This window comes from Halyomorpha halys, unplaced genomic scaffold, assembly GCF_000696795.3.
Source record: "Halyomorpha halys isolate HHAL.00 unplaced genomic scaffold, Hhal_1.1 Scaffold910.1, whole genome shotgun sequence".
Taxonomy (NCBI): domain Eukaryota; kingdom Metazoa; phylum Arthropoda; class Insecta; order Hemiptera; family Pentatomidae; genus Halyomorpha; species Halyomorpha halys.
The window spans coordinates 430,324-442,942 of NW_027106583.1; the positions used below are offsets into that span (position 1 = coordinate 430,324).

At 27.7% G+C, this 12,619-nt stretch overlaps 1 protein-coding gene across 3 annotated transcripts in view; it reads right to left on the bottom strand.

Annotated features, from left to right (window-relative positions):
• Positions 1-12,251, bottom strand: part of LOC106687062 (tRNA (32-2'-O)-methyltransferase regulator THADA) — a 28,847-nt gene extending 16,596 nt beyond the window's left edge. The window contains exons 1-5 of one of the 3 annotated variants that reach the window (XM_067044970.1): positions 12,135-12,251; positions 11,172-11,327; positions 10,764-10,965; positions 6,656-6,717; positions 1,502-1,574 (exon numbers count right to left, since the gene is read on the bottom strand). The gene's annotated coding sequence lies outside the window, so the exon portion shown is untranslated. The remainder of the gene's footprint in view (positions 1-1,501; positions 1,575-6,655; positions 6,718-10,763; positions 10,966-11,171; positions 11,328-12,134) is intronic. The other 2 variants (XM_067044971.1, XM_014430742.3) reach the window with 2 other exon arrangements.
• Between the last annotated feature and the right edge of the window lie 368 nt (positions 12,252-12,619).

A 12,619-nucleotide genomic window follows, 5' to 3' on the forward strand; every position in this document is an offset into this window, starting at 1 on the left:
AAAAAAAAAAAAAAATTTTAGCTTTATTTCTATTTGATACTAGGAATATATGGAATTAGAGAAAACATATTTTATTTATATAAGAAATAAAATTTATTATATAAAAGAAATAACAAATTTAAATAGTAAAATATAAATCTAAATTAAACATTAAAATTACAAAATATAAAATCTTTTTATAAAAGTCATTAAATATTTATTTTTTAGATAATCCATTTGAAGTTCATATCTGCTGAGCCAGCCTCCTTTTTGAGCACTACCAACAAACTTCATTTCATAATTGTAATTGAGTGTGTTTGAAAATTATTATTTTCTTATGATTTAGTTCATCACTTCATAGCTAAATTATATTTACAGTCATTAAGTTTCACTTTTAACAATTATCAATATTCAATATAACAATTCCACCAGCTTTAAAAAATTAATTTCTGATCAGAATCCAGATAAGTGTTTTCATTCCGAGAGCTGGGTAAAGACTTAAAAAATAATATACCACTTTTGTAAAGATGGCATCCATCATCTTTAATGAAAATTCAACTTGGACTCAAAGAACATGTTCTTAATCCAAGAACTGATGAACAACTACTGATGGTGTCAGATAAAATGTTTGAACAAATGAATGTCTTTTTCTTTCACTAAGTCAAATTCATACATTTAAAAATAAGAGTTAACTAGTTTTTGAGTCTTCATGTTAAATTACAACTAGTTAAATACAATAACACACATTTTTCCATACCACGAAAACAATATTTTGTTAGTGTTCCTCTCTATCTTTCACAATAAAAACATTGAATTGTCAAATTGAGGTGTAGATAGTTGACCGTAGATTAATGCTTGAAGAAGTTTGTCGGGGGGTGCGGTCAGCAAAGAACAACATAAATAAACAAAACCATATTTATTTATTTTATGCCGACGTTTCGACCTGAGTTTCAGGTCTTCATCAGGGGTTGTGTCTTAGAGGAGGGAAATATTCGAACTCATTGTTGTTGAGTTCGAATAGTTCCCTCCTCTAAGACACAACCCCTGATGAAGACCTGAAACTCAGGTCGAAACGTCGGCATAAAATAAATAAATATGGTTTTGTTTATTTATGTTGTTCTTTGCTGACCGCACCCCCCGACAAACTTCTTCAAGCATTAATTGTCAAACCTTCAATATCGTTTCATTGTTCACGGCAACAGTTAACACTATTTTTGTTTCATTTTGCTAAGGACATAAAATGTTATGAATTTACTAATAAATGTTTGAGCCAAACATATTTAAATTATAAATCAAATGTTATGTCATATTAACCTGAAACGACTAATAATGTAATTTTTTGACTAGTAAAGTGTTAATAACAATGACCTTTGGTAAAAAACTGAGGATACATCGATTACCAAAATTTTAGTATTTATACTTTATAACTCTAACAAAAATACCTATAGTAGAATAAAAATTGAAAATACCTGTTTTTGAGATTACTGTATTTTTAAAATAATATTATAAGGAAATTACTCACTGTCTGTTTAAAAGTTCTTTGTTTTGGTTTAATAACTATTCTGTCATCTGGTCTGAAGTCTGCATCTGGAATCCTGAAAATAAAATATGACCTCAGTTAAATAAATTAAAACACAATCCTGCTAAGAAGAAACATTACAGATAAATAAAAATTAGCTTAATTTTAATTATAATTTCAGTAACAACTTTGATTTAAATATAATTAATTTTTTTATTTTAATCTTAATCTAACTGGAAACTAAGAAGAAAAACGAGGAATCTAACTTTTTGTATGTTCAGGAGAACAAACTTGGATTTGAATTCATTAATAATTTGAGTTCAACATTGATTTTTTGAGCTGCTTAAACTCATTTTTCTCCTGTTTTAACATTACCATTGTGTACGCTATTCAAATATCTATCAGAAACTAATGTTACTCATTTTGAGTAAAAATAAAGTTAACCTGTTTGTTTCCTTCTGGTATTGTAAACTATTACTGATCAAAATATGTTAACAAAGTTATAAACATTTTAACTAACTTATAAAGTAGAAAATTTGTATCTAAACAAAATAACTTGAATAGCCATGTATTTAATATTCATGAAAGAATTAGTAATAGTTCATATTGCATTATTTTTCGAACAGTGTAATGGTAAGTACAATCAAGTGAGTCCTAGGTTTTTCTGAAAGTAAACGGTTAATTAAGACAGAAACAGAGCACTCGAAACAAAACATTCCTCATGCAAATACTAAAGGAATTACCTGACACAATAAATTTGGTAGAAATTTAAATAAATTCTTGAACAAGTATAAAAATAGCACTTTATCTACAGAAGATAAGTTAGTAGTAAATTATTTTTAAGAAGTGAAAATCAAATATAGAGGCCGTGTTACTTCTCTGACACAATTGATACAATATATAAATGATTTTTACTTTATTATGAAACCAGAAATGTCATTACTACTATATTTCAGTAATCACATATACTAAACATTAATCCATCTCAATCTGAGTTAATTAATCTTTACCAATAATTCTGTAATCTAATTTTATTATTTTTGGGAGAGGGGAAAGATTATAGAACTATCACCCGAGGTGACAACTGGAAATAAAAAATATTTAGTTATTATATATTGATTACATATAACAAATAAGATCCTACTGGTAGATGATTTTTTTTTTTAATAGCTGATTTTTGCAAATATTAAATAGTAAGAATGTGTAAACTCAAATTATTTTATAGCATCAACCTCAGATGTGATATTTTATAGTTTCGACCTCAGGTGTGATAGTGATATTTTATAGTTTCGACCTCAGGAGTGATATTTTATAGTTTCTACCACAGGTGTGATATTTTATAGTTTCGACCTCCGGTGTGATATTTTATAGTTTCCACCTTAGGTGTGATATTTTTTAAGATAACTTTCCCTCTTCTTGTAGATGTAGATGTAAGAACCTTTTTAATTAAAAAAAATTATTTCAGAGGTATCATAAAAAAGTTTATAATTGATAAAATTTTTTTTCACTATATCAAGGAATCAGCAATCTCTAGATATTATCTTTTAAACTAGGGGTGGCCAACCCATGGTATGTGTACCGCATGTGGCTTTCTTGTACATTTTTACAGCTCGTGAGATTCATCACGCTTTTACAAAATATATTTATTAAATAATTCTTTAAGTAGGTAAAAATCAATGTATTATTATTTCTGCATCCATATATTCAAAAATTAACTGTCAAAATAATGAGAAAACATTGATTTAAAATAATATTCTTATGAATATATGAATGACAGAAATCATCTATTTTATTTATGAGTTTAGATTAAGACCTCATTACGTAAATACTGATAACTCATTATGTTTCAATTTTTCACTCTAAAAAGATGTCTATAATGGGTCTAAACCTAATTTTCAATGCAGCCCACAGAGTTAGTTTTCTAATGTGTTACCAGTTATATATTTTTCTACTAACACTTTTTATGAGAAATACTACAATCTAAATGCAATGCTGTTTATATTGTAAAATAAAAGATCTGGGAATAGTTTATTAACTCTTTTCTGAGTTGAAACCTAGAGCAATTAAATAATATTGAGTTTTTTGGATTTTTTTTCTTTTAAAAATTTGGCTGCTAACTAAGCTTAATCTCGTTTAAATTTAAAATTAAGATATTAAAAAGAAAAGAAGTATATATATATTTCACACATTTTAATGAAAATATTAATTCAATACTAATATTACTAAGATAAAGAACCTAGAAAGGAATCAGCTTAAATTATAACAGTTGCCTTTTAAGATCGATTTTCCTAAATTTTTTTTCTTAATAAAATCAATTTCTATGGGGAACTTCCATTCCTATATTACTATAAATTATAAATTTGTAGATATATATTTTAGATGCAAAGAATGGTGGGGATTTTCTTGTTTCTAATGGTATTCATAATATTTCAATATCTGTCATCACTCATATGTGGACTACAAATATGATACATTTGTTCAAAATTATTTGCTTGATTTAGCAACTTTTAATAAATGTACATAAATACATAAATGGTGCAACAATACATCAATGAATCAGAAACTCCTCCAAAAGCTTACACCATTCCTCTCTATCCTGTGTAGCATCCATCCAATTAGCTTTATTTAAGAATTTTTATGCCTATCTGTGGGGAAATTATCAAACCATCTGAGGTTGGGTCTCCCTACTATTCTTTTTTGATGAAGGAACACCTAAACCAGAGTATACTGAATTTCAATGTAGTCCAAACATCCAATATCCATCTCAGCATTCCAACCTTGACAAACCTTTCAATATTAGGATCCATGAAGAGGTCTTAAATTCCCATATTTTTTCTTCTTCGTCAGACATTACTTTTTCTGATCGAGCCAAAGATTCTTCTCAATATTTTTTTCTCAAGAATGAGGAGTCTATTTGCGTCAGCCTTAGACAATGCCCAAGCTTCGGACCCATAAGTAAGGACTGGGCGTATTAGTATTTCGTTATCTTACTATGGTTTGATTAGCAATATTATTTACTTTTAAAAAGTTTAGCCAGCCCAAAGTAGCATCTATTTGCTGCTGCTAATCTCTGTCAAACATCCTGCAAAGTATTTTGTTAGTTTACCCCAGAGTCCAAATAGATCAAGAGTGGCAATCTTTTAAACTTTTGTGCACAAATTTCAATGTAACATGTGACCAATACGTATTCGATACTCTTTTTAAGTACCATCCAGAGTGAGAAGGCTTGGTCGGTAGTTGATAGTAATCTTCTGAAACTAGCCTGATACTTTCCAAGAATTTGTTCTGCACGAGGAAAGAGCGTATTAAGGGCTATGTTCAATAGAATACTATAGAAACATGGTAATAACTTGAGACCCCTGTAATTGTTACAATCACAGGTTTTGGATCTTATTTTTTTGAAAATTGGGCATATTGTGTTCCTTTTTTCCATTCTTCCGGTATAATTTCTTCCAGCCATATGGAAAGGATAAACTCGAGAAGCACAATTTTTTAAACCACTTCCACTACATTTAAGGAGTTTGGTTTTGATTAGGTCATGTTCAAACATTTTATGGTTTTTCATTTTAGCTACAGCATTATCCAGCTCATTCTAATCAGGCGGCTCTGCATCGGTCTATATCTTACATACTATTAGTGAATTCACTATTCTCATTTCATTGATGTTTTACTTTTAATAAATGTAACCAGCAGACTTTAATATAAATAAAAATTAATAATTAAAGTACAAACGTGATTCTCTTTCAAGCAATACATTTTTAATTATTATTGTACAGTTAAATAAATATAGTTAATAATTATATAAGTAAGTATAAATAATTATATAGGTGTAATTATCTAGATTAAAAAGTATGATGTTCTGTGATATTTTGATAAATTTTAAAGCTGTTATCTTATGTATGACTAAATATATGTGTGATTTTCTAAATCACTATTTCTAATTGTATTTTTTTTTTTTTTTATGAAAAAAGCCCTTCTTTTAAAATGAACATTTAAAGAAGATAAAGAAAATGATAGAAGCAGAACTGAAATGGAAAAAAAGATTAAGAGTAAGAGGGACACAAGAGTGGTTGTGAAGAATGGAAGAAGATTAAATGAATGAGAGTAATGTTACAATTTTAGTAGGAGGAGCAATGAACATGTAATGATATGACACTGGAACGAAAATAGGACTGCAGGATCATCAAAGGCAACTGGAACCAGACGACCAAGGAACAATCTATGTGACAGCCCATGGTGATGAGAAAAATATAGCAGTACCAAACAACGATTGAAGGAGAAATATAGGAGTGAGGAATAACCAATGTGACAATTCGAAGGTCGTTGGTTTATCAGGAGTCTCAGGCGAGGAATAAAAGTACTTGATACTTTCAGTTTGTCACATTTTGGCAAACTCAAACTAGTTGATACAGTGACTAAGCATCAGACTGATACATTCTAACCCACCATAAGGCAAATTTGAGTACAAAAATATTTGCAGGAAGTTGGTTATTAACATACAGTAGTTTTAAGATTGAATAGTACAAATACAAAAAATATACAAAATAAAATCAATCATGATAAAATAATAAGTGAGATAACCATAATATTTTTATAGAAATGTTCTAATGTATCTAAAGTTTACTACTTTCTCATATCGGATCATACGTCTTGAATCTTTTTCAAATAATTGTTTTAGAAACTACAAAATAAATAAAAATGTTGAAAACATTTTAAGCTTAACAAAAGTGGTAGAATTAGCCAATGATTCACTATATTTTCAATGACGTCAAGCCAAAAATATATTTCTGAAAGTTATAATCCTTAAAATTAATTTACTTAACATTTTAATAAAGCAAGCATTTTTACTTGTAATGAGGTTTCATGAAAACATAGCCAAAACAAGTGTAGTTATTTTTGCTAATTAATCTTAAAAACTAAATGATTAAGGAGCACAAAGCTGAATACAATAAAACAACTTAGATTTATACTTCAATCAACTTTTTATTACAATTAAACATACATACAATGAGGTCAAGTTTTAATTGTAAATTTTCAATAAAATATTTACAATGAAATTCGTCCATAAATAGGTTTTAATATACCACAGAGGAACACTACAACTTATAATTAGTACGTAATACGGGTTATGATTTAAGTTGTTCTAATGGTTCATACCCTTCCTTTTCTATTCGCTCCTTAAATTGTAGGTAATTCCTTTTTCGATCGAAGTGCTTAACCTGAAATATTTATGGAGGAAATTAGGTATACAGATAACAACAACATAGCAAATAATAATTCTGTATTAATAATTTTAAAATATTTGTCAGTTTTGGTTTTATTAAATCACTTTTCTCCAAAAATGATTTAATAAAACCTCCATCTTAAAAATTAATTACTGAATGACATTTATCAGCCAGTAAATAGCCTAGCCCAGATCTTAAATTATGAATTTAAAATAGGTACATGTCTGAGATGTCACATTTTCACTAAAATCAATTTACTGGAAGTTCCACTTTATATATAGATCTTACAATTTTTTATTCTCTTCTCAGTTGAACGATTTTTATTAAACCATTCAGTACCCAAAGTTATATGAGGCGTTGAGAACATGAGTGGACCAACGTCTCCAGGAATGACTTTGAGATAAACTGTTTAGAATATTTTAAAATAATTTTTGTCAAACTCATCTAGACAAGTTTTGAAAGTGGATCCTTATATTTTAGTCAGCAGTTACTTGACAAAACATCACAGTAAGGAGTGACAGAGGATCAATTGGCTTGATCCTCTCTGTCACTTCCTACTCGTGATCAAAGACATTCATTTGGTTATGTCATACTGGCTATACCTCCTGAATGATTTTGAAATTTATAAAATTCATTATACAGCCAGCAAATGCCATGACAATGCTTTAACACTTCAAAATCAATTTTTTTTTAAAAATGTGGGATAGTCCACTTTAGTTCTCAACTCCTCATATGATCTGGCCCATTACTATCACATCAATAAAATGTAAAAAATAAATAAATATAATTGCTAAAGCAATATTGTTTATACTCTAGATCAGTTTAGTATTCAACTTATAACTTAAGTTTTCCAGAAAGTAAATATATTTCATCTTATAATTTAGGTTCAATTACTGGAAGATTTTTGTGTTATCTATTTAGGATGTGGGTGTAATGAAAATATCTTCGCTGTTATATCCTTTACTTAGACCTTCAATTCTTCTGAAGTATACATTAAACTTTTTTTTATTTAGAGTCTAAATTGACATTACTAGTGAACTTAATTATATTTCATATAACTAGTTAACATTGTTGTCTTCTTTTTCAATTATCATAATGATATTACATCACCAATATCTCTACTTAGTCCAATATTTTATATTTAGAGGGAAACCAATGTCTGATATTCATTTAAAGTTTGCAATGAAGATGTAATCATTTAAAAGTTAAGTAGAGTTCGTAGGCCGATAACACCGAAATGTTGTGAATTAATTACTGAGTTCTAAATAAAGGACACTTAATGGGGAAGATATTTTTACTACACCCAATTAGAAAAATAATTCAATGATATTTATAACGTTGTAAATGTTATTTTAAGGGAAAGGTATATAACATTTAAAATGAGCCGTTTGTTGCTGAGGGAGTTAATCAATTGCCTCGAGACTGCAGCAGTGCCGGTTCGAATCCGGCCCGGAGAGTCAACTATTATTTCTGTGGCAGTCCCATGAAATGAAAAATTGTCCCCTCCCCACCATGGTTAGAATAGGTTGGATATCTATAGATAACCCTCCCCCGCCCCCTCATGTTGTTAATGACCAAGAAGGGGGTCATAAAAAAAAATAACAAAATTTAAAAAAAATTGTATTAACTGGTTGAGAAATTTTTTTCAACTTTAATTTTTGGTGATATTGATTTTTCACGAGAAAAAATTAATTAATTAGTATAAAAATGTCATTAAATATAATCTATTATTTATCTGTTTCATCATATAACCTAACACTTTTTATATTTTTTAAAATAATCTACAATCGCCTTAAAGTCAAAAATTAGGAACTAAAAACACAATGGTTCTTAATCCAAATATTTTTCTCTTTTCGGATGTTTCTGAGATACTGTGTCCTGCTCTTCAGCTTTTATATTCACTGTTTTTTTTTAAAACAGCACATCTACAATTTAAAACAATTATTTACACAATGTGTATAAAATAACTGTTAAAAACAAAACAAAAATAACAGGAAATTATAAAAGCTGGATAGTACATAGTACCCCCAAAACCTTCTAAAAAATAAAACATAATCATTTTCAATTATAAATAAATATAATCATTTTTTTAAAAATATTTTTTTGACTTAGCAGCATTTTCAGCAACCTTTGGCCTGAAGGACTAAAATTCAGGCCACAACATTGGTACAATAAGCTAAATACCCCCCCCCCTAACCATCTTTTCCTCATAAAAATCATTTTTAAGACACGATATAAAAATATCAGAATCAGTATTCCTCTTGATGAGAATTACTTACAGTATTTTTTTTTTCATTCTCTTAAACTTCAAACAACTTAGTTAACAAATTTATTTTAATCTATGGGGCAAGCAAATTGACATATTTTATTTAATTCAGCCATAATTTATAAATTATTGATTTTTTAAAAATATATTTAAATGAACAGTTAACTGGTTGCTATAATCTAAATACAAATTACTACATACTCTCACAAATAACTTAATTAAAAAGAGATTAACTGCAGCTCACCTAACATAGCTCCTTTATAAAATAACGGTTATATGGTTGACAAATATTTATAATAATCCTAAATTCCAATCTCTATTTTAATAAAATACAGCAGTCGCAAAACCCTTACACCCGAAGCATCATTACTTCACACCCACATAAAATATCCGTAAATTTTTCTCATTTTTACCAGATATCAGAAATCAAAATAAGAAATTTGATTAAATAAAAAAAAATCTTTACAAGATTCATTTTTTGTTAAAATAAGTACTCAATAAAAAAATAACTAACAATAAATGTACATATTTACTCAAACCAACCTAATATACACCTGCCAGAATAAAGAAGTAGATATCAAATATATCCATAAATCCTAATAGACAAGTACATACATCTTAGATTTACTATTAGTAAATCTTTAGTTTAGAATACTATATTACATGACCAAGGTAAAAATCAACTATTAACTTGAACATCTTTAATGTAATCAATACTATGAAATTGAAATAATTCTATATAAATCTTCATAAAATAGAAAATAAAAAAACAGGGTTGAATAGATGAAATTAATTTACTTCAAGAATATAAATACAAAACTCGATCAACACATAGAGTTATTTTATTTGTGAATTGCTATAAGTAGAACAGTTTATATTAAAACTAATATTTATAAATACTTCTTTAAATAGACGACTCCCAAAATATTTCTACACACCTCTTTCTTCTGTTTTTTAAAAAACAAATGATTTTAAAAATACATACAGATACAATTTCAAAAAAGAGAAAAAAATTATAGTTCATAATACTTCAGTAAGTTTCTGAATAACTAAAAATTTATTAATTTTTTTATTTATGGATGTCATATAACAAACATAGGATGTAATAAATTTAGAAAGTTGTCATAACTTATCAATAACTTAATGATAGATAAACCCTCATAAGCTATTCAGCTATATCAAGGGAAAGTTATTCGGATTTAATTATAGTCACAATAGATAACTTAAATAATTAGATCTGTGTCTAAATGAAAGAAGAACCAATGTCTTTGATTGTGTCGATATTGGAACAAATTGAGATAAGTTTGACAATTGGTTTAAGAAAATATGGATACTCGAGTGGAAGAAAGACCAAAGGCTAGTGAAGAAACTTATTGACATCATCTTAGATAAAACTAATTTCACTTTTGAAATCATATAAACCCTAAGTTTTTCGTTGATGTTTAATTACTCCCACGAAATGGTTAACTGGGAAATTATGATTTTAATTTTCTTGCATGTACATTATTAATAAATTTAAGTATAATTAATTACAGTCAACTTAAGAATAAAATTAATTTGAACATTTTTAAACCTAATGCAGACTATTGTTACTAAGTACTATCATAAAATATTAATACACAAAAAAAAGTACTTTATTCAGCATTTATTCAAATATTATTTTGATATGTATGAAAATAATAAATATAAAAACTAATTTACTAAGAAGTCAAAGATATAAATAAAATATTAAAAGATATTTTAATTAAATGTCTAATTATCAAAAATCACTTACCCACTGAGCAGGACATGACGATTCGTAGAGTTTTCTAAGTTCTTTACACATTTCTTCAGAACCTTTTTGAGTATCAAGACATTCCCAGTAACGATCTTTACTACCCCAACAAGCTTCACGTTGTTGTTTATCAGGAAATGACATCTCAAGCGTTTATCTCACACCAACGAAATCACAGAATCACTAAAGGTATCACTTTTTACTTGAGAAGGAAAAGATGTTTTAAAAACCGAAATTCTCTAATCTTATAAAAATGGAATGCTCACAAAATTAAACTAAGAAACATGTACAACTAAAAATAAAGCTATATAAATGGCTAACACAAACTAAACTAAAAACTTAATTAAATCCTACATCATATTAAAACCATGATAAGAAACAGACTGAGTAAAATGAAGGTTTACTTACGCTCTATTTGAATCTAGAGGGGATGAATATTGACCAATCAAACTCAGTGGAGCTCTGGACCAAGGAACCAATTGAAATTGTTATAAAAATAAATTCCTTTAACAATTATCGGAGGTTTATGAAATAGTACAATAGCAATCACTTTGGATTAATGACCTAGAATATAAAATAAAATAAAAAAATATTAAACTATGCCCCTTGATAAAAATTATGTCCAAGTCTATTTACTTAGAATTACAGAAAAGAAAGCCTCAATCCTAAAATATATTTTTATATCTCCATTTTTGCAAATATGACTATTGGAGTAAATATAATTTCCTAAATAGTATGAGATTCATTAGGGATAATATATGTAAAAATTTAGAGAGAATCCTATATGTTAAATACGATGTAAGGACTACTGCACAAGCTCCAGAAGTAGGAACTTTACAAATTAAAGATTCTAACTTATACCATTATTGATACTGCTTTAGTTAGATCACAGATGATAAACAAACCCGCAATGTATCCTTTTTTAAGGTCAAGCCTTTACTAAATGGTAACATTCTGTATATATGAGTTTTAAAGTTCCCCAACTATAACTTATTTTATCCAGCAGTACTAGAATTTAGTTTTGACCTAATTGGCTATATTATTTCATTATTGGCTTAAAAAACAAAATTTTTAACAAACTTTTTAAACCACTTTTATGCTTTAATGACCTCAATAAAATGTCTTTTCTAAAAAAAAAAAAATCAATAATTCTAATAAGAGGGTGCAGAGAACATGTTAAGTTGCCAATGGATTGTATATTATATAGCCCACGAATTGTTAAAAATCATTATCGCTTTTAAAATTAGTTTAAATAAAATAATGGATAAAAGTAATAGGGTAGAAAGTTGCTTTCATACATCCAATAAACAACGAATGTATTTTGTCTTTTTATTTTCAAATTATAGATGAGAGAACACATGTTTTACTTACAAACAATTCTTAAACAAATGAGAACATGCCTATTTTTTCGTAAGTAAAAGCACAGTGTAATCGTTTGTGCCAAAGGTTATGTTACTACACCATAGAGCTTAGCTCGCATGGAAAAAACAGAAATACAACGAATAAGTTGAAATTTAATACTACAAGAAGTTTTCGTGATTTAATTGAAAGAAGTGTAAGAAATCATTTGGTTAATCATGTTAACCAAAGAAATTTTTAGTTTGTTTGTTTTCACGCTACCTCACAAACAAAAGTTTATCAGGCTCAAAAAAGTCACTAAGAGAGGATTAAAAGTTACTAAAGAACATACTCACTAAAAAATTGCCGTCTTTTATTGTTTAAAAACTTTCATTAGATTGACAAGCCTTCATCATTTCCATTAACTTAAAAAATAATTATGTTAATGAGAACATTATTATAGATTGTTACTACCAACCTACACCTTCGTTATCACTATAACCAGTCTCCTCGGCCGA